Source organism: Protopterus annectens, chromosome 17.part0, assembly GCF_019279795.1.
Source record: "Protopterus annectens isolate FY-2018-M chromosome 17.part0, PAN1.0, whole genome shotgun sequence".
Taxonomy (NCBI): Eukaryota; Metazoa; Chordata; order Ceratodontiformes; family Protopteridae; genus Protopterus; species Protopterus annectens.
In genome coordinates this window covers 495,710,320-495,734,380 of record NC_056751.1, presented here as the reverse complement: position 1 = coordinate 495,734,380, position 24,061 = coordinate 495,710,320, and positions in this window count along the sequence as shown.

The following is a 24,061-nucleotide window of genomic DNA, read 5'->3' as shown; positions in this document are numbered from 1 at the left end:
TTAAAACACAGGCCACAAACCAAACATTACAGATGCAGGAAAACCTTGGCCAGATGAAACTAGTTCTGTAACCTTACTGCCACTAAGAAAACAGACAAGGCCTACAGACAAAGGACTTCACTACAACTGAGGTCAACACTAAGATATATACAGTTATAAAACACAAGAAGAAAAATAAGTACAGTTCTACAGATTACAGAGACATTAAATCAAAATGAAGACAAAAAATGAGAATAAACACTTATACTTTCTTAATATCACAGCCAGTATTAGGTCAATCTCTCTGCAGCAGCCTAAGAAACATGTATATCTGATTTACAACACAGGGCAGAAACCAAACAATACAGATACAAGAATACTTTGGCCAAATGAAACTAGTACTGCAAACTTACTGTCACTAAGAAAACAGACAAGGTCTCCAGAAAAAGGATTTCGCTACAATTGAGGTCAACAATAAGCTATATACAGCTATAACACACAAGAAGAAGAAGTACAGTTGTACAGATTACAGAGACATTAAATGAAAGTGCAGATAAAAATGAGAATAAACACTTATATTTTCTCAATATTACAGCTGGAGTAGGTCAATCTCTCTCTAGCAGCCTGAACAACAAGTATATTTCATGTAAAACACAGGATAGAAACCAAACAATACAGATGCAGGAATACTTTGGTTGAAAGAAACTAGTTCTGAAAACTTACTACCACTAAAAAAACAGACAAGGCCTCCATTCAAAAAAATGTCAATACAACTGAGGTCAAAACCAAGATATATACAGCTATATCACACACGAAGAAGAATAAGTAAAATTATACAGATTACAGAGATATTAAATCAAAATGTAGTTAAACAGTCCACCAGAACCAACGAAGGTTCAACCAAGAAATAAAATGAAGTTTGAACTACAGTGTGCACTGAATGAATACTCAAGATCTGAAACACGAAGATTTATTCAACCAACAACAGACTAAGCATATGCTTTCACCAGCAACCTGGCTTCTTCAGAGTCTGACAGTAAAACACTCCATATAAAAACACTCCACATTTAAAGCAAGAATGCATTCTCCCCACCCATCCAATTAATCAATAAATCAATCAAACAGACAATTTCTTAAGAATACATTTACAACCAAGTATTAGTTTAAAAAAACAATTCATAACATTTAATAAACTTATAATAGTCATACACTACATATGTATACATATAAAAATGTAATATAAAATTGCAGTTCCTCTAAATAACACTACTTAAGTATTTTAACTGAGGCTTTATGGTGACACATTCATTTAGCCCAGGGCCTGGTAGCATTGAGCCTAAGCTGCCATTCCATTTCTAACCTTGCTACCCTGTTCTGTGCATCACACTGAATGTTAGACTTAACCCTATCTATAATAAAAAATAAAAATTTGTTAAAATTCCCACATACTGCACTATGCAAATAAAGTGCATTGTGCTCATCCTTTCTCCTGATTGAACTGACATGTTCCCCTATTCTTGTTTTCAAGCTTCGTAGTCATGCCACATAAAATGCATCGCATGACATACACGAAGCAAGATATACACAATTCTTGGTGCTACAATTACAAGCACCTGGACAAGATATCGTACGTTGATACCCCACTACATTTACGTACGTCCCAACTGCTATGTATCTACATCCTCTACAGGAACCACATTTGCTCATGGCAGATCTAGTGTTGCTTCTACCCTCTCTTTCAAGTATACTCTTCAAGTTCTTTCCTTTTCCATAGACAATCACCGGGGTATCACCTAGGATCGTTTTAATATCTTTACTCAGAAAATATTTCCACAAATTTCTGAGACTAGAACCTAGTTCATTAGCTCTTTCATTGTATGTTAAAACAAATTTTGCTTTATTTGTTTTATTCAATGTGCTGACACTACTACCTATGTTTGCACCCTCCTCCCTTGCCCTCTTAGAATAGGACTATATTTGTTTCTTCTTCTTCTATATACTTTTTTGATGTTAGTTAACATTGATAGCGGGTACCCCTGTCAACAAACATTCCAATCAATGTATAAATTTCCTTCTTAAATAAATCATCATTACTGATTAATCTACATAGCCGGACCATCTGGCCCTTAACTACACCTCTCCTTTGGTGCAGAGGGTGACAACTTGTGTAGTGCAGCATCGAGTTTGAATAACTAGGTTTCCTGTAAATTGTACTCACCAGTCCTTCTTTGGTCTTAAATAAGGTAATGTCCAGGTAATTTACTCTCTTTGTTCCAGGTGTGTGTAAATCTAAGGAAATCTGTGGTTTCATTAATGTAAGAGCAAAATTCCTTAACACTTTCCTCATCCCCTTTCCAAAATATAAGGAGGTCATCTAAAAACCTACAGTACAAAAGAATGTTGCCCTTGTACTTTGAGTTTAACACAAATTGCTTTTCCCATGCCCATAGCACTAAATTAGCATAAACAGGGGCACAACGGGCACCCATCGCTACCCCTGTCTTTTGTTGATAGAACTCTCCATCAAATTGTATAAAGTTATTATGTAGTATGATTTCCATCAAGTCATGACATATCTCCAGTCTTTCTTTATCAAAACTGGGACTAGTCAAAAGACTGTCATAAAACAGTTCCAGCCCAGTTTGATGTGGAATCACTGAGAATAAGTTAATGACATCGACAGTCAAAAACCCAAACATCTCATTCCCAATGCCCTTAACACTTCCTACCCTTTCCAAACAATGCCACAAATCCTTTAGTATGTGGTCAGCATCCATTAATGCTTTTTTACAAAAATGGTCCACAAATGCAGCCATTGGTTCTGTCTTGGAACCCTTTGCAGAAACAATTGGTCTAAACTGCACATTTTCTGTCCCTTTGTGGACCTTTGGGATTCCAAAAAGCTTGGGCATAGTAGGAAACTTCACACAAAGAAACTCATACTCAACCTCATTAATAACTCCTTGATGTAAAGCATCAAACAAAAACATGTCTATTCCTCTATATGCTCTATTAGTTTCATTAATTGATGCTCTAGTGTATGTGTTTTCATCCCCAAGCAACCTGAATATTAAATCAAAATGTAGACAAAAAATGAGAATAAACACTTATCTTTTCTCAATATCACTGCTGGCAGTAGGTCAATATCTCTGCAGCAGCCTGATCAGCAGGTATAGCTGCTTTAGAACACAGGATAGAAACCAAACAATACAGATGCAGGAATATTTTCGCCAGATGAAACTAGTTCTGAAAACTTACTACCACTAAGAAAACAGACAAGGCCTCCAGAAAAAGGATTTCACTACAACTGAGGTCAACACTAAGATATATACAGCTATAATGCACAAGAAGAAAAATAAGTACAGTTGTACAGATTACAGGGATATTAAATTAAAATGCAGTCAAACATGAGAATAAACACTTATCTTTTCTCAGTATCACATCTGGCAGTCGGTCAATCTCTCTGCAGCAGCCCAAGCAACAGGTATATCTGATTTAAAACACAGGACACAAACCAAACAATACAGATGCAGGAAACTTTGGCCAGGTGAAACTAGTTCTGAAACCTTACTGCCACTAAGAAAACAGACAAGGCCTACAGACAAAAGACTTCACTACAACTGAGGTCAACACTAAGATATATAAAGTTATAATACGCAAGAAGAAAAATAAGTACAGTTGTACAGATTACAGAGATATTAAATCAAAATGAAGACAAAAAATGAACACAGGACAGAAACCAAACAATACAGATGCAAGAATATTTTGGCCAAATGAAACTAGTTCTGAAAACTTACTGCCACTAAGAAAACATACAATTCCTCCATTCAAAGGATTTAACTACAACTGAGGTCAACACTAAGATATATACAGCGAATACAGATAAGAATAAGAATAAGAACAGTTGTACAGACTACAGAGATATTAAATCAAAATGCAGACAAAAAATGAGAATAAACACTTATCTTTTCTCAATATCACAGCTGGGAGTAGGTCAATCTCTCGGCAGCTGCCTGAGCAACAGGTATATCTGATTTAAAACAAAGGTCAGACAAAAAACAATAGAGATGCAGGAATATTTTGGCCAGATGAAACTAGTTCTGAAAACTTACTACCACTAAGAAAACAGACAAGGCCTCCAGAAAAAGGATTTCACTACAACTGAGGTCAAAACCAAGATATATACAGCTATAACACACGCGAAGAAAAATAAGTAAAATTGTACAGATTACTAAGATATTAAATTAAAATGCAGACAAAAAATAAGAATAAACACTTATCTTTTCACAATATCACAGTCTTCAGTAGGTCATTCTCTCTGCAACAGGCAGAGCAACAGGTATATCTGATTTAAAACACAGGACAGAAACCAAACAATTCAGTTGCAGGAATACTTTGTCCGGATTAAACTAGTTCTGAAAGCTTACTGCCCCTAAGAAAACAGACAAGGCCTCCAGACAAAGGATTTCACTACAACTGAGGTCAATACTAAGATATATACAGTGTTAACACACAAGAAGAAGACTAAGTACAGTTTTACAGATTACAGAGATATTAAATTAAAATACAGACAAAAAATTAAAATAAACACATCTTTTCTCAATATCACATCTGGCAGTAGGTCAGTCTCTCTGCAGCAGCCTGAGCAACAGGTATATCTGATTTAAAACACAGGATAGAAACCAAACAATACAGATGCAAGAATACCTTGGCCAAATGAAATTAGTTCTAAAAACTTACTGCCACTAAGAAAATAGACAAGTCCTCCAGACAAACAATTTCACTACTACTGAGGTCAACACTAAGATATATACAGGTGATACACATAAGAAAAAGAATAAGTACAGTTGTACAGACTACAGAGATATTAAATTAAAATACAGACAAAAAATGAGAATAAAAACGTATCTGTTTTCAGTATCACTGCTTGGAGTAGGTCAATCTTTCTGCAGCTGCCTGAGCAACAGGTATGTCTGATTTAAAATAAAAGACAGGAACCAAAAAATACACATGAGGGAATCCTTTGGCCAGATGAAACTAGTTCTGAAAACTTACTGTCATTAAGAAAACAGACAAGGCCTCCAGAAAAAGGATTTCACTACAAATGAGGTCAACAATAAGATATATACAGCTAAAACACACAAGAAGAAGAAGAAGTACAGTTGTACAGATTACAGAAATTTTAAATGAAAATGCAGATAAAAATAAGAATAAACACTTATCTTTTCTCAGTATTACAGCTGGCAGTACATCAATCTCTCTGCAGCAGCCTGAGCAACAGATATTTGTCATTTAAAACACAGGACAGAAATCAGACAATAAAGATGCAGGAATACTTTGGCTGGACGAAAGAAGTTCTGAAAACGTACTGCCACTAAGAAGAAAGACAATGTCTCCAGACAAAGGATTTAACTACAACTGAGGTTAACAATAAGAAATATACAGCTATAACACCCAAGAAGAAGAATAAGTACAGTTGTACAGATTACAGATATATTACATCAAAATGGAGACACAAAATGAGAATAAACACTTATCTTTTTTCAATATCACAGCTGGCAGTAGGTCAATCTCTCTGCAGCAGACCGAGCAATAGGTCTATTTGATTTAAAACACAGGCCACAAACCAAACAATACAGATGCAGAAAATCTTTGGCCGGATGAAACTAGTTCTGAAACCTTACTGCCACTAAGAAAACAGACAAGGCCTTCAGACAAAGGACTTCACTACAACTGAGGTCAACACTAAGATAAATACAGCTATAACACCCAAGAAGAAGAATAAGTACAGTTGTACAGATTACAGAGATATTAAATCAAAATGAAGACAAAAAATGAGAATAAACACTTATCCTTTCTTAATATCACAGCCGGCAGTAGGTCATTCTCTCTGCAGCAGCCTGAGAAACATGTATATCTGATTTAAAACACAGGACAGAAACCAAACAATACAGATGCAAGAATACTTTGGCCTAATGAAACTAGTTCTGAAAACTTACTGCCACTAAGAAAACAGACAAGTCCTCCATTCAAAGGATTTAACTACAACTGAGGTCAACGCTAAGATATATACAGCTAATTCACATAAGAAGAAGAACAGTTGTACATATTACAGAGATATTAAATCAAAATGCAGACAACAAATGAGAATAAACCCTTATCTTTTCTCAATATCACAGCTGGCAGTAGGTCAATCTCTCTGCAGCAGCCTGAGCAACAGGTATATCTGATTTAAAACACAGGCCACAAACCAAACATTACAGATGCAGGAAAACCTTGGCCAGATGAAACTAGTTCTGTAACCTTACTGCCACTAAGAAAACAGACAAGGCCTACAGACAAAGGACTTCACTACAACTGAGGTCAACACTAAGATATATACAGTTATAAAACACAAGAAGAAAAATAAGTACAGTTCTACAGATTACAGAGACACTAAATCAAAATGAAGACAAAAAATGAGAATAAACACTTATACTTTCTTAATATCACAGCCAGTATTAGGTCAATCTCTCTACAGCAGCCTAAGAAACATGTATATCTGATTTACAACACAGGACAGAAACCAAACAATACAGATACAAGAATACTTTGGCCAAATGAAACTAGTACTGCAAACTTACTGTCACTAAGAAAACAGACAAGGTCTCCAGAAAAAGGATTTCGCTACAATTGAGGTCAACAATAAGATATATACAGCTATAACACACAAGAAGAAGAAGTACAGTTGTACAGATTACAGAGACATTAAATGAAAGTGCAGATAAAAATGAGAATAAACACTTATATTTTCTCAATATTACAGCTGGAGTAGGTCAATCTCTCTCTAGCAGCCTGAACAACAAGTATATTTCATGTAAAACACAGGATAGAAACCAAACAATACAGATGCAGGAATACTTTGGCTGAAAGAAACTAGTTCTGAAAACTTACTACCACTAAAAAAACAGACAAGGCCTCCATTCAAAAAAATGTCAATACAACTGAGGTCAAAACCAAGATATATACAGCTATATCACACACGAAGAAGAATAAGTAAAATTATACAGATTACAGAGATATTAAATCAAAATGTAGACAAAAAATGAGAATAAACACTTATCTTTTCTCAATATCACTGCTGGCAGTAGGTCAATATCTCTGCAGCAGCCTGATCAGCAGGTATAGCTGCTTTAGAACACAGGAGAGAAACCAAACAATACAGATGCAGGAATATTTTCGCCAGATGAAACTAGTTCTGAAAACTTACTACCACTAAGAAAACAGACAAGGCCTCTAGAAAAAGGATTTCACTACAACTGAGGTCAACACTAAGATATATACAGCTATAACGCACAAGAAGAAAAATAAGTACAGTTGTACAGATTACAGGGATATTAAATTAAAATGCAGTCAAACATGAGAATAAACACTTATCTTTTCTCAGTATTACATCTGGCAGTCGGTCAATCTCTCTGCAGCAGCCCAAGCAACAGGTATATCTGATTTAAAACACAGGACACAAGCCAAACAATACAGATGCAGGAAAACTTTGGCCAGGTGAAACTAGTTCTGAAACCTTACTGCCACTAAGAAAACAGACAAGGCCTACAGACAAAAGACTTCACTACAACTGAGATCAACACTAAGATATATAAAGTTATAATACGCAAGAAGAAAAATAAGTACAGTTGTACAGATTACAGAGATATTAAATCAAAATGAAGACAAAAAATGAGAATAAACACTTATCCTTTCTTAATATCACAGCCGGCAGTAGGTCATTCTCTCTGCAGCAGCCTGAGCAACATGTATATCTGATTTAAAACACAGGACAGAAACCAAACAATACAGATGCAAGAATACTTTGGCCAAATGAAACTAGTTCTGAAAACTTACTGCCACTAAGAAAACAGACAAGTCCTCCATTCAAAGGATTTAACTACAACTGAGGTCAACACTAAGATATATACAGCTAATACACATAAGAAGAAGAAGAACAGTTGTACAGATTACAGAGATATTAAATCAAAATGCAGACAACAAATGAGAATTTACACTTATCTTTTTTCAATATAACAGCTGGGAGTAGTTCAATCTCTCTGCAGCTGCCTGAGCAACAGGTATATCTAATTTAAAACAAGGTAAAAAAAAACAATACAGATGCAGGAATACTTTGGCCAGATGAAACTAGTTCTGAAAACTTACTGTCATTAAGAAAACAGACAAGGCCTCCAGAAAAAGGATTTCACTACAACTGAGGTCAAACGCAGATATATACAACTATAACACACACAAAGAAGAATAAGTAAAAATGCACATATTACAGAGAAATTAAATCAAAATGCAGACAAAAAATGAGAATAAACACTTATCTTTTCACAATATCATAGCTGGCAGTAGGTCATTCTCTCTGCAACATCCTGAGCAACAGGAATATCTGATTTATAACACAGGACAGAAACCAAACAATACAGTTGCAGGAATACTATGTCCAGATTAAACTAGTTATGAAAACTTAATTACACTAAGAAAACAGACAAGGCCACCAGATAAAGGATTTCACTACAACTGAGGTCAGGACTAAGATATATACAGCTATAACACACAAGAAGAAGAAGAAGTACAGTTTCACAGATTAAAGAGATATTAAATTAAAATACAAACAAAAAATGAGAATAAACACTTATCTTTTCTCCTCAATATCACATCTGGCAGTAGGTCAATCTCTCTGCAGCAGCCTGAGCAACAGGTATATCTGATTTAAAACACAATATAGAAACCAAACGATATAGATGCAAGAATACTTTGGCCAGATTAAACTAGTTCTGAAAACTTACTGTCACTAAGAAAACAAATAAGCCATCCAAACAAAGAAGTTCACTACAACTGAGGTCAACACTAAGATATATACAGGTGATACACATAATAAAATGAATAAGTACAGCTGTACAGACTACAGAGATATTAAATTAAAATACAGACAAAAAATGAGAATAAAAACTTATCTTTTCTCAATATCACAACTTGGAGTAGGTCAATCTCTCTGCAGCTGCCTGAGAAACAGGTATGTCTGATTTAAAACAAAGGACAGAAACCAAACAATACAGATGCAGGAATACTTTGGCAAGATGAAACTAGTTCTGTAAACTTGCTGTCATTAAGAAAACAGACAAGGCCTCCAGAAAAAGGATTTCACTACAATTGAGGTCAACAATAAGATAAAAAAGCTATAACGCACAAGAAGAAGAAGTATAGTTGTACAGATTACAGAAATTTTAAATAAAAATGCAGATAAAAATAAGGATAACCACTTATTTTTTCTCACTATTATAGCTGGCAGTAGGTCAATCTCTCTGCAGCAGCCTGAGCAACAGATATATTTCATTCAAAACACAGGACAGAAATCAAATAATAAAGATGCAGGAATACTTTGAATGGACGAAACAAGTTCTGAAAACTTACTGCCACTAAGAAGAAAGACAAGGTCTCCAGACAAAGGATTTAACTACTACTGAGGTCAACAATAAGATATATACAGCTATAACACCCAAGAAGAAGAATAAGTACAGTTGTACAGATTACAGAGATATTACATCAAAATGGCGACACAAAATGAGAATAAACCCTTATCTTTTCTCAATATCACAGCTGGCAGTAGGTCAATCTCTCTGCAGCAGCCTGAGCAACAGGTATATCTGATTTAAAACACAGGCCACAAACCAAACAGTACAGATGCAGGAAAACCTTGGCCAGATGAAACTAGTTCTGTAACCTTACTGCCACTAAGAAAACAGACAAGGCCTACAGACAAAGGACTTCACTACAACTGAGGTCAACACTAAGATATATACAGTTATAAAACACAAGAAGAAAAATAAGTACAGTTCTACAGATTACAGAGACATTAAATCAAAACAAAGACAAAAAATGAGAATAAACACTTATACTTTCTTAATATCACAGCCAGTATTAGGTCAATCTCTCTGCAGCAGCCTAAGAAACATGTATATCTGATTTACAACACAGGACAGAAACCAAACAATACAGATACAAGAATACTTTGGCCAAATGAAACTAGTACTGCAAACTTACTGTCACTAAGAAAACAGACAAGGTCTCCAGAAAAAGGATTTCGCTACAATTGAGGTCAACAATAAGCTATATACAGCTATAACACACAAGAAGAAGAAGTACAGTTGTACAGATTACAGAGACATTAAATGAAAGTGCAGATAAAAATGAGAATAAACACTTATATTTTCTCAATATTATAGCTGGAGTAGGTCAATCTCTCTCTAGCAGCCTGAACAACAAGTATATTTCATGTAAAACACAGGATAGAAACCAAACAATACAGATGCAGGAATACTTTGGCTGAAAGAAACTGGTTCTGAAAACTTACTACCACTAAAAAAACAGACAAGGCCTCCATTCAAAAAAATGTCAATACAACTGAGGTCAAAACCAAGATATATACAGCTATATCACACACGAAGAAGAATAAGTAAAATTATACAGATTACAGAGATATTAAATCAAAATGTAGACAAAAAATGAGAATAAACACTTATCTTTTCTCAATATCACTGCTGGCAGTAGGTCAATATCTCTGCAGCAGCCTGATCAGCAGGTAGAGCTGCTTTAGAACACAGGACAGAAACCAAACAATACAGATGCAGGAATATTTTCGCCAGATGAAACTAGTTCTGAAAACTTACTACCACTAAGAAAACAGACAAGGCCTCTAGAAAAAGGATTTCACTACAACTGAGGTCAACACTAAGATATATACAGCTATAACGCACAAGAAGAAAAATAAGTACAGTTGTACAGATTACAGGGATATTAAATTAAAATGCAGTCAAACATGAGAATAAACACTTATCTTTTCTCAGTATCACATCTGGCAGTCGGTCAATCTCTCTGCAGCAGCCCAAGCAACAGGTATATCTGATTTAAAACACAGGACACAAACCAAACAATACAGATGCAGGAAAAAATTGGCCAGGTGAAACTAGTTCTGAAACCTTACTGCCACTAAGAAAACAGACAAGGCCTACAGACAAAAGACTTCACTACAACTGACGTCAACACTAAGATATATACAGTTATAATACACAAGAAGAAAAATAAGTACAGTTGTACAGATTCCAGAGATATTAAATCAAAATGAAGACAAAAAAATGAGAATAAACAGTTATCCTTTCTTAATATTACAGCCGGCAGTAGGCCAATCTCTCTGCAGCAGCCTGAGCAACATGTATATCAGATTTAAAATACAGGACAGAAACCAAACAATACAGATGCAAGAATACTTTGGCCAAATGAAACTAGTTCTGAAAACTTACTGCCACTAAGAAAACAGACAACTCCTCCATTCAAAGGATTTAACTACAACTGAGGTCAACACTAAGATATATACAGCGAATACAGATAAGAATAAGAATAAGAACAGTTGTACAGATTACAGAGATATTAAATCAAAATGCAGAGAAAAAATGAGAACAAACACATATCTTTTCTCAATATCACAGCTGAGAGTAGGTCAGTCTCTCTGCAGCTGCCTGAGGAACAGGTATATCTGATTTAAAACAAAGGTCAGAAAAAAAAGCAATACAGATGCAGGAATACTTTGGCCAGATGAAACTAGTTCTGAAAACTTACTGTCACTAAGAAGACAGACAAGGCCTCCTGAAAAAGGATTTCACTACAACTGAGGTCAAAACCAAGATATATACAGCTATAACACACGCGAAGAAAAATAAGTAAAATTGTACAGATTACTAAGATATTAAATTAAAATGCAAACAAAAAATAAGAATAAACACTTATCTTTTCACAATATCACAGTTGTCAGTAGGTCATTCTCTCTGCAGCAGACAGAGCAACAGGTATATCTGATTTAAAACACAGGACAGAAACCAAGCAATTCAGTTGCAGGAATACTTTGTCCGGATTAAACTAGTTCTGAAAACTTACTGCCCCCTAAGAAAACAGAGAAGGCCTCCAGACAAAGGATTTCACTACAACTGAGGTCAATACTAAGATATATACAGTGTTAACACACAAGAAGAAGACTAAGTACAGTTTTACAGATTACAAAGATATTAAATTAAAATACAGACAAAAAAATAAAATAAACACATCTTTTCTCAATATCACATCTGGCAGTAGGTCAGTCTCTCTGCAGCAGCCTGAGCAACAGGTATATCTGATTTAAAACACAGGATAGAAACCAAACAATACAGTTCAAGAATACTTTGGCCAAATTAAACTAGTTATGAAAACTTACTGCCACTAAGAAAATAGACAAGTCCTCCAGACAAAGAATTTCACTACTACTGAGGTCAACACTAAGATATATACAGGCGATACACATAAGAAAAAGAATAAGTACAGTTGTACAGACTACAGAGATATTAAATCAAAATGCAGATAAAAATAAGAATAAAAACGTATCTGTTTTCAGTATCACAGCTTGGAGTAGTTCAATCTTTCTGCAGCTGCCTGAGCAACAGGTATGTCTGATTTAAAACAAAAGACAGAAAACAAAAAATACACATGAGGGAATACTTTGGCCAGATGAAACTAGTTCTGAAAACTTACTGTCACTAAGAAAACAGACAAGGCCTCCAGAAAAAGGATTTCACTACAATTGAGGTCAACAATAAGATATATACAGCTAAAACACACAAGAAGAAGAAGAAGTACAGTTGTACAGATTACAGAAATTTTAAATGAAAATGCAGATAAAAATAAGAATAAACACTTATCTTTTCTCAGTATTACAGCTGGCAGTAGGTCAATCTCTCTGCAGCAGCCTGAGCAACAGATATTTGTCATTTAAAACACAGGACAGAAATCAGATAATAAAGATGCAGGAATACTTTGGCTGGACGAAAGAAGTTCTGAAAACATACTGCCACTAAGAAGAAAGACAATGTCTCCAGACAAAGGATTTAACTACAACTGAGGTCAACAATAAGATATATACAGCTATAACACCCAAGAAGAAGAATAAGTACAGTTGTACAGATTACAGAGATATTACATCAAAATGGAGACACAAAATGAGAATAAACACTTATCTTTTCTCAATATCACAGCTGGCAGTAGGTCAGTCTCTCTGCAGCAGACCGAGCTACAGGTCTATCTGGTTTAAAACCCAGGCCACAAACCAAACAATACAGATGCAGAAAATCTTTGGCCAGATGAAACTAGTTCTGAAACCTTACTGCCACTAAGAAAACAGACAAGGCCTTCAGACAAAGGACTTCACTACAACTGAGGTCAACACTAAGATATATACAGCTATAACACCCAAGAAGAAGAATAAGTACAGTTGTACAGATTACAGAGATATTAAATCAAAATGAAGACAAAAAATGAGAATAAACACTTATCCTTTCTTAATATCACAGCTGGCAGTAGGTCATTCTCTCTGCAGCAGCCTGAGAAACATGTATATCTGATTTAAAACACAGGACAGAAACCAAACAATACAGATGCAAGAATACTTTGGCCAAATGAAACTAGTTCTGAAAACTTACTGCCACTAAGAAAACAGACAAGTCCTCCATTCAAAGGATTTAACTACAACTGAGGTCAACACTAAGATATATACAGCTAATTCACATAAGAAGAAGAACAGTTGTACATATTACAGAGATATTAAATCAAAATGCAGACAACAAATGAGAATTTACACTTATCTTTTCTCAATATCACAGCTGGGAGTAGTTCAATCTCTCTGCAGCTGCCTTAGCAACAGGTATATCTAATTGAAAACAAAGGTCAGAAAAAAAACAATACAGATGCAGGAATACTTTGGCCAGATGAAACTAGTTCTGAAAACTTACTGTCACTAAGAAAACAGACAAGGCCTCCAGAAAAAGCATTTCACTACAACTGAGGTCAAAACCCAGATATATACAACTATAACACACACAAAGAAGAATAAGTAAAAATGCACATATTATTGAGAAATTAAATCAAAATGCAGACAAAAAATGAGAATAAACACTTATCTTTTCACAACATCATAGCTGGCAGTAGGTCATTCTCTCTGCAGCAGCCTGAGCAACAGGTATATCTGATTTATAACACAGGACAGAAACCAAACAATACAGTTGCAGGAATACTTTGTCCAGATTAAACTAGTTCTGAAAACTTACTTCCACTAAGAAAACAGACAAGGCCTCCAGATAAAGGATTTCACTACAACTGAGGTCAGTACTAAGATATATACAGCTATAACACACAAGAAGAAGAATAACTACAGTTTTACAGATTACAGAGATATTAAATTAAAATACAAACAAAAAATGAGAATAAACACTTATCTTTTCTCCTCAATATCACATCTGGCAGTAGGTCAATCTCTCTGCAGCAGCCTGAGCAACAGGTATATCTGACTTAAAACACAAGATAGAAACCAAACAATACAGATGCAAGAATACTTTGGCCAGATTAAACTAGTTCTGAAAACTTACTGTCACTAAGAAAACAGATAAGTCATCCAAACAAAGAATTTCACTACAACTGAGGTCAACACTAAGATATATACAGGTGATACACATAATAAAATGAATAAGTACAGCTGTACAGACTACAGAGATATTAAATTAAAATACAGACAAAAAATGAGAATAAAACCTTATCTTTTCTCAATATCACAACTTGGAGTAGGTCAATCTCTCTGCAGCTGCCTGAGAAATACAGATGCAGGAATACTTTGGCCAGATGTAACTAGTTCTGTAAACTTGCTGTCATTAAGAAAACAGACAAGGCCTCCAGAAAAAGGATTTCACTACAACTGAGGTCAACAATAAGATAAAATGCTATAACACCCAAGAAGAAGAAGAAGTACAGTTGTACAGATTACAGAAATTTTAAATCAAAATGCAGATAAAAATAAGAATAAACACTTATCTTTTCTCAGTATTAAAGTTGGCAGTAGGTCAATCTCTCTGCAGCAGCCTGAGCAACAAATATATCTCATTTAAAACACAGGACAGAAATCAAAGAATAAAGATGCATGAATACTTTGGCTGGATGTAAGAAAACAGACAAGTCCTCCATTCAAAGGATTTAACTACAACTGAGGTCAACAATAACATATATACAGCGAATACACATAAGAATATGACCCATAGTCTCAGGTCGTGGCTGGGTAACCGAACATTTATCTGTCTATGTAGAAAAACACCTAAGGCACGTATTAAACAACAACAAGATAGTTCTAAAAGACTCAAGGCAATTTTTGCTTGATCTATACACTTGCATCAAAGATATGACAATTAATATGGACTACATCTTTGTAACCTTTGACATCCAATCTTTATTTACCATGATTCCCAATGACTTGGGAGTCATGTATGTCACTGAATATATGCAAAGATACAGTGACTATTCAGCAGTTAAGATAGATTTAATCACCTGTTTCTTGGAGCTGATACTAGAGAATAATTTGTTCATGTTCAATGACCATATATATAGACAGAAAGATGGCGTAGCTATGGGCACACCATGTGCCAATAGCTATGCCAATATGTTCTTAGCCCAATGGGAAGAGCACTCTCTCTTTAAAGTAGATTTGTTTCAACAACATGTCATTTTCTATCGACGTTTCGTTGATGACTTGTTTGTTTTATGGAAAGGTACAACAGAGCAACTCGACTTGTTCTTCATGACTATGAATAATTTGACCACTTGCCTAAAATTTACAATGAATAACTCACAATACAGAATAGAGTTTCTTGATATGTATATTGAAAGACTTGACAACAATATTATCAACACGGGGGTCTTTCGGAAAAGTTGCTATAGTAACAACTTACTGCATAGATCAAGCATGCATCCTCCATATGTTTTTAGGAACATTATGAGAGGACAAGCTATTAGAGCTTCTAGGCTCAATCCAATGGATCAATGCTATGAAACTGAATTATCTAATCTGAATGATAGGTTAGTACAGCGAGGCTACCACAAACATGAAATTATTGAGCAGTTGAAGGATGCCTCAGATCTAAGACTCACTAAAGGATTACCTTATTTTGGACCACAAGAACATTTAGTTGACCCAGATTCAGAAATGGTGATTCCACATACTGTTAAATTTACCACGCAGTATACGTCAGATCATCTAGAACTGAGAGAGATAATGCATAAACACTGGGATATCTTACTAGTTGATAATGACCTTAAAACCATAGTGGGTAACCATCCCAAGTTCCTGTATAGAAACAAAAAGAATTTAAAAAGAAAACTTTGTTACACTACTAATATTAGATTGGACAAGAGCAATAGTTGTACTAAACCGTGTGGGCGATGTAATTTTTGTTGTTACATAGATAGCACACCTTACTTTTTTCACCCAGACTTGAGACAGTATTTCTCTACCTCCGCTGAAGCAGATTGTATGACACCACACATTGTCTATCTAGCCACATGCCAGATATGTTCCTCATTTTACATAGGGAAAACTAATCGCCCTTTTAGGGACCGAATGAGAGAACATATCTATCATATGAAGAAGGGCTCTGCACACAATGCTTTAGCAAAGCATGTTATGATGACGAACACCTCACATACTTTCACCTTTAAAGCTCTTGAGGTGATATATCCGAACCCTCGAGGTGGTGATGTTATGACATATACTGAAGGTAAAGAAACTGAATGGATATTATTATTGAAAGCAGATAAAGGTTCGGGTCTCAATGAGAGAGCGTCCTTGAGACCGAGACTGAGACAAAGGAGGAACATAAAATAATGTTAGAATTTGAAGTAATGGGGTATATCTATTTATTTATTTTATAGGCCCCTTAGCTCTTTAATTAATTAATTAATTTCATGGCTATCAGTTAATGTTAGTGTAATATATTATCTTTTCTGCATTTCTGTACCTATATATGTTTTCTATCTATTTGTTTTAATATGCATTGTTGCACAATTGATAGCTTGAGTAGTGGCTATATTATGTTTTTTGAGACTCATCTCTCATAATTGCTATGTACATATAATATACAAGTCATAGATTTTTGAAACAATGGACTTATGCTCAATAATAGACATCAGTACAATTTTTTCTATATATATACATATATAACTTAGTACATCATGAAGTCATAGACCATTGGAATAATGTATTTATATTTATTAGTTAATGCCACTTTAATATTTGCACAGATCTATATAAACATATACTTTTTGCATGTATTTTTAATATTTAGTCTTGCATTTTAAAGTTTGAGTAGTGGTTTTATTTTTATAGTACATTTTTTATATTCTTTTTTATATAAACTTGAGAGCAATGTTACACTTATGTGGATATTTCTTTAAATGAATTCTCATGCTAATTGCTTGATTGCCACTTATTAACTTAATATATATATGGCTGTATCCCCAGAGAAGAACTGTTATAGATCTGAAGAAGCTGTGTAGCGAAAGCGCTTATCTTTTTTATTTTATATTATAATAAACAGTATTTTGGTACTAGCTGCCGAGCTGTTTGACGTTTATTCCACTGGATTTTGCCATATGAGGATTTGCACCTGCTAACTCTGGGGTTTGTTACTGTTTCATTTGATTATTTCCCATTCAACCTACCCCAGCGCCAACCTGTAGGGAGACTAAAGATTTTTTATTAGTTACACATAAGAATAAGAATAAGAACAGTTGTGCAGATTACAGAGATATTAAATCAAAATGCAGACAAAAATGTGAATAAACAATTATCTTTTCTCACTATCACAGCTGGCAGTAGGTCACTCTCTCTGCAGCAGCCTGAGCAACAGGTATATCTGATTTAAAAAACAGGACTGAAACCAAACAATGCAGATGCAGGAATACCTTGGCCGGATGAAACAAGTTCTGAAAACTTACCTCCACTAAGAAAATAGACAAGGCCTCCAGACAAAGGATTTCACTACAACTGAGGTCAAAATCAACACTAATATATATATACAGCTATAATACACAAGAAGAAGAGTAAGTACAGTTGTACAGATTACAGAGATATTAAATCAAAATGCAGAGAAAAAATGAGAACAAATACTTATATTTTCTCAATATCACAGCTGGAAGTATGTCAATCTCTTTGCAGCAGTCTGATCAACAGGTATATCTGATTTAAAACACAGGACAGAATCCAGACATTACAGATGCAGGAATACTTTGGCTAGTTGAAACTAGTTTGGAAAACTTAATGCCACCAAGAAAACAGACAAGGCCTCCAGACAAAGGATTTCACTACAACTCAGATCAACACTAAGATATATACAGCTATAACAGAGAAGAAGAAGAAGTACAGTTGTATACATTACAGACATATTAAATCAAAATGCAGAGAAAAAACAAGAACAAACACTTATCTTTTCTCAATATCGCAGCTGGCAGTAGGTCAATCTCTCTGCGGCAGCATGAACAACAGGTATATCAGATTTAAAACACAGGACAGAAACCAAACAATACAGATGCTGGAATACGATGGCCGGATGAAACTAGTTCTGAAAACTTACTGCCATTAAGAAAACAGACAAGGCCTTCAGACAAAGGATTTCACTATAACTGAGGTCAACACTAAAATATATACAGCTATAACACACAAGAAGAAGAAGAAGTACAGTTGTACAGATTACAGATATATTAAATCAAAATGCTGACAAAAATGAGAATGAACACATCTTTTCTAAATGTCACAGCTGGCAGTAGGTCAATCTCTCTGCAGCAGTCAGAGAAAAAGGTATATGTGATTTAAAACACAGGACCGAAACCAAACAATACAGGTGCAAGAATACTTTGGCCGGATGAAACTAGTTCTGAAAACTTACTGCCACTAAGAAAACAGACAAGGCCTCCAGACAAAGTTTTTTACTACAACTGAGGTCAACACTAAGATATATACTGCTATAACACACAAGAAGATGGAAAAGTACAGTTGTACAGATTATAGAGATATTAAATCAAAATGCAGACACAAATTGAGAATAAACACTTATCTCTTTATGACAGCTGGCAGTAGGTCAATCTCTCTGCAGCAGCCTGAGCAACAGGTATATCTGATTTAAAACACAGGACAGAAACCAAACAACACAGATGCATGAATGCTTTGGCCATATGAGACTAGTTCTGAAAACTTACTGCCACTAAGAATACAGACAAGGCCTCCTCACAAAGGATTTCACTACAACTGAGGGCAACACTAAGATATATACAGCTGTAACACACCAGAAGAAGAATAAGTATAGCTGTACAAATTACAGAGATATTAAATCAAAATGCAGACAAAAAATGGGAATAAACACTTATCTTTTCTCAGTTCAATCAATATCAATATTTTGTTTGCCAATAATTTTTTGCAGATCTATGTAAACCATTGCTCAATATCTTCCATTATCTCATTTTGTGGGTGTAGCTATAGAAAACAACTGAGTACATAGTGAAACTAAATAGTCAAATAACACCCTGCAATCTTATTTTTTTGAAAAATCCATTACAACTTTAACATTAGGAGTTTAAAAGAAAATTAAATTAATTATAAAATCAAGATGCTTCTGAAAGTGATCATGCCACCTTAATTTTGCTGTAGTTTGTTAAAGCAAAATGCATCGTGAGTGACATACAGCAATAAAGTAACAATTCACAGTAGCCTTAAAAGCCCTGAAAGGAAAATGTGGCATTTGTATATGGGAAGTGGGTAATAAACTGGTCAGGTTTTGTAGAACCTGAATGTGCCATCAGTTGCATGCACAATAAGACTGTAGTTAGAGTATACCTCACACTCTTGCTATACAGAGTGAAACTAAATGCTTAATATAGTTTCAGTTGTACTCAGCTTATTTGTCAAAAATCTCGGTAAACATTATCTAGTCATTCTTCACAGAAATAGCTCCAGTACTTAGTAGTTATGACCACCTCTCCTGGCATGATTAAAGGGCAGTACCCTATGCTTTCTCCTATAAGCCTGGTGAACTTAGCCATTCTGAAGCAGTGCAGCAACTGCTTAATGTACACAGACAACCCTCTCCTCTTACCTCCCAACACTCAGGCTTGTGAGAGATGCACTTATATCACCAAATTGGAAGCTATGCACTCCCCAGCCAAGACCAGATTAGCTGGTCAAGAGGAGAAGGTCAACACCTGCACCACACCACATGGAACAGATAGCCCTCCAGAACACCCACTATCATAGCTCACACATAAAAACACAAACCACACACCCACTTTCATTGAGGCTCTCAATAGAAATTTACCCAAACAGCAGAGACCTCCAAGACAGAAATGCACTTGACCACCACAACACAGCACAAACGACAGGACACAAACCTCACCTCCACAGTGTGCCTTTTGACCTAAGCCCCTAAGGCTAAACACCTTGCCCAATACACTAATCATGGGTGACTCAATAGTGAGGCACACAGATGTCTCACTCACTAGGTTGAATAAGGAGAAGGAAACAGTGACCTGTCTCTCAAGTGCCATAATCCAACATATAACACATGCACTTAGTTCACTCCACAACAAGTACAAGTATGACTCTGTCATTGTCCATTTGGGAGTCAATGACCTGAAATGCACCTCCCTGGACTAATAAAGAGAGAAATGGTGGAGCTCTCAGATTATGTGGCCCAGGCAAGTATGACTCTAGCCCTGAGCAGTATCCTACCATCACCCAGAATGATACCACAGTACAAACAAAAAATGATTGACTTCAACAATTGGCTATGTTTCTGGTGTCATTCTAAGGGGATCCAGTATCTTTCTGCTTGGGATGACATGATTAACAGACTTTGATGCTATGCCAGAGATGGCCTGCATCTGTCACCCGTGGGTTTCTGGGTACTGGCTAAGGCTCTTGCCACCCCTATCGTGCCTTTTTTTAGGCAGTCTTCCAAAGATGAAATTATCACCGTATCAGCTATAAATGAATGCAGTCTGAGGGTCATGCTGCTCAATGCTAGAAGTCTAAGTCTCAACATGCACTCATTTGAAGCACTCCTCAAAATGGAGAACATCAACATTTGTGCTGTAACGGAGACCTGGTTTAAAGCGGCAGAAAGCACCACTGTACCATCAGGCTATAACTCATTCCACATCTTTCGGCCCCAAAACATGGACCAAAGCTCCAAAGGTGGAGGTATCTCCATATTCATAAAGGATATGCATACCTCCAGACTAGAAGCCCAGCATAATGCATCTGACATACTTCAGGTACAACTAACTCTGGGAAAGATGGCGAGCCAGGTCATAGCCTGCTATAGGTCCCTAACCATGTCCCTAGACTCTCACTCCACATTCATTTGCTTCCTGGAATCTATCAAGGTCCAACCCAACACTCTCTTACTAGGAGACTTCAACTACCCTTCCATCAACTGGGAAAACTACTCGAGCACCAATACACTGGCCCAATGCTTCCAGGAATTCATCAGTTCCAGTGCCCTGTACCAGCTTATTCTGAACCCCACTAGAGGAATCAACATCCTTGACCTGATTATAACTAACATGGGTGACCGTTGCTCTACACCAATAGTCAATCCCTCCCTGGTCAGATCTGGCCATAAACTTATCGCCATGGAAATCCACATCTCACCCCCACCCCCTGTAAAGGTAACTACCTTGAACAACATCTTCAAAGCTGACTTTGGACTCCTAAAAACAAAACTTCACGGCACCCATACCAATGGAAAATAGCTGCATGACTGTCGAATCATACACCAATGCATTGTACAAACATGCACAGAAATGCATGGAAATAGACATACTCAACAGAACCAAGACAGTCTCCTCCAAAAAAAGGAAGCCAATCTGGTGATCCCCCGCCATTAACAAACTCTACAACAGCATGAAGAAACTGTTGCCGATAAAAGTGAAGTCCCAAGACTGAAAAAACTCCCTTATTAGCATCAACAAAAAGTTGAGATCCCTCATAAAATCCTCTAAAGCCAGCTATGAAGGTAGATTTGTGGCAGACACTAAAAACAATCACAAATCCTTCTATAGCCATATCAAAAACCTCCATGGCAATACCCAGATTTGCTATGAGTTGCTGCACAATGGTACCTCTTATACTGAGACAACAGATATTGCCAACATACTGGCCAACAGATTCAGTGCCAACTTCATCCCCCCAAAGGACCAATCACAATACCAGAAACATGCCAGGCACCCATCATTACTGCAGCACAGGTTAAAGCTGCATTGTCCAAGGCCAACAATACTGCTTCCATGGGACTTGATAATATCCCTGGCTGTGTTCTACATGAACTACAAAGTGAACTGGTACCACATCTGTGTGATCTTTTCAGTCACAGCCTCACCTCAGGTTTTGTCTCTACCAAATGGCGCACTACTACTGACATCCCTCTCTATAAAGGGGGAACAACTACAGACCCTGGAAATTGTCTCCCCATTAGCCTGATGTGTCTGACATATAAATCTATGGAGCACATCATCATGGATGTGATTACCAAAGATATAGGAAATCTTCAAACTCTAGACCCCACGCAATTTGGCTTTGTAAAAGGGAGATCATGCCTGCTCAACCTGGTTAACTTCTTTGAGTCAGTCACCAGGGCTGTGGATGAAGGCAGTGCATACAGCCTACATTGATCTGGCCAAGGCCTTTGATACCATTCCTCCCCCAGGAATTATTGATAAACTCACCAACCTAGGCATCAAACCCTATATCACTAGATGGGTTGCAAGTTGTCTCACAGATAGAACACACAGTGTGAAAGTAGCGGACTCCAAGTCAAACAGCCGACCAGTCATGAGTGAAGTCCCACAGGTATCTGTCCTGAGTCCTCTCCTGTTCGGCATCTACTTCTCAGAAGTCCAGGCCAACACAAAGGGACTCTGCCTAACCAAGTTCGCAGTTCACTGCAAGCTGGGAACCATTATTAACTCCTCAAGTGATGCAGACATCCTACAGAAAGGCCTCACTGAGACTAGTGACTGGTGTCAAAATCATGGCTTTAAGCTTAATGCCAAAAAATGTGCCGTCATCCCTTTTGGTAAAAACTCAGTTCCCACTAATTACCACATTGATGGTATCCCACCGAACACTGAAGGCATTATAAGAGATCTGGGGATGCAGGTTTATTGCAACCTCTCCTTCAACCACCACATTGCCACTATGGTCAGAAAATCCTTCTATGTGGCACATCTCATTACCAAGAGTTTTGCAACCAGGAAGAAAGAGGTCATCATCTCTATCTCTCTCTCTCTCTCTCTCTCTCTCTGTCTGTCTCTACTCTTCCCTCATTAGACCAATCATTGAGTATAATTCCCCATTTGGCATGTACCTCACTAGACACCTGCAACAGCTGGAGAGGCTACAGAAGTACCTCATGAAGAGGATCCTAGGCTTTAAACACATGTCCTGCATGGACAGACCCAAAAGACTCCAGCTATTCTCTGTCTCATATCGCCTACTTAGAGGCGATCTCTGCTTGACTTACAAAGCTATGCCTGACCCAGCTCTGTTTGAAATGCTGCATCTAAAGAAATCCCAGTCCCTCCACATCACATGCTCCAGAGACCTCAATTTCATTACCACAATCAGCAGAACATGCTGGAGGGACAAGTTCCTCACCTAGAGACTGCCCATGCTCTGGAATAGACTTCTCATACATGTCAAGCAGAGTACCTCACTGTCCCTCTTCAAGAGAAATCTTGATGAGTGGATGGATAATAGAAAGTCAGCTCCAGAGATCACTCCAGTGGCTCTAATTGATAGAGGCACTGGGAACTAACGTCAGGTGGCACGATGCCAGGGCACTTCTATGGGCTAGGCTTGTAAAGGCTCCAGTGCCATTAACCTAGGACACACCTATGAATCTATGGGCATGAAATGCTAAGTTGTTAAGATATGTAAAACAAAATATATAAGAAAATGTATGGCCTGTTGATACGAGAAGTATTTAAAAACATTACACACTATATGTGTATCTATTGCTTTTCATCAGATTCTGGAGTTAATTGCTTTGCATTTGATTGTTCTACCACTTTATTTTGTCATTTTTCACATAGGAAAGAAGCAAAAAAATGTTCTTTGTCCTGTCCTGGCATCCTGATACAACATAGCTGAGGCAGTCTGTGT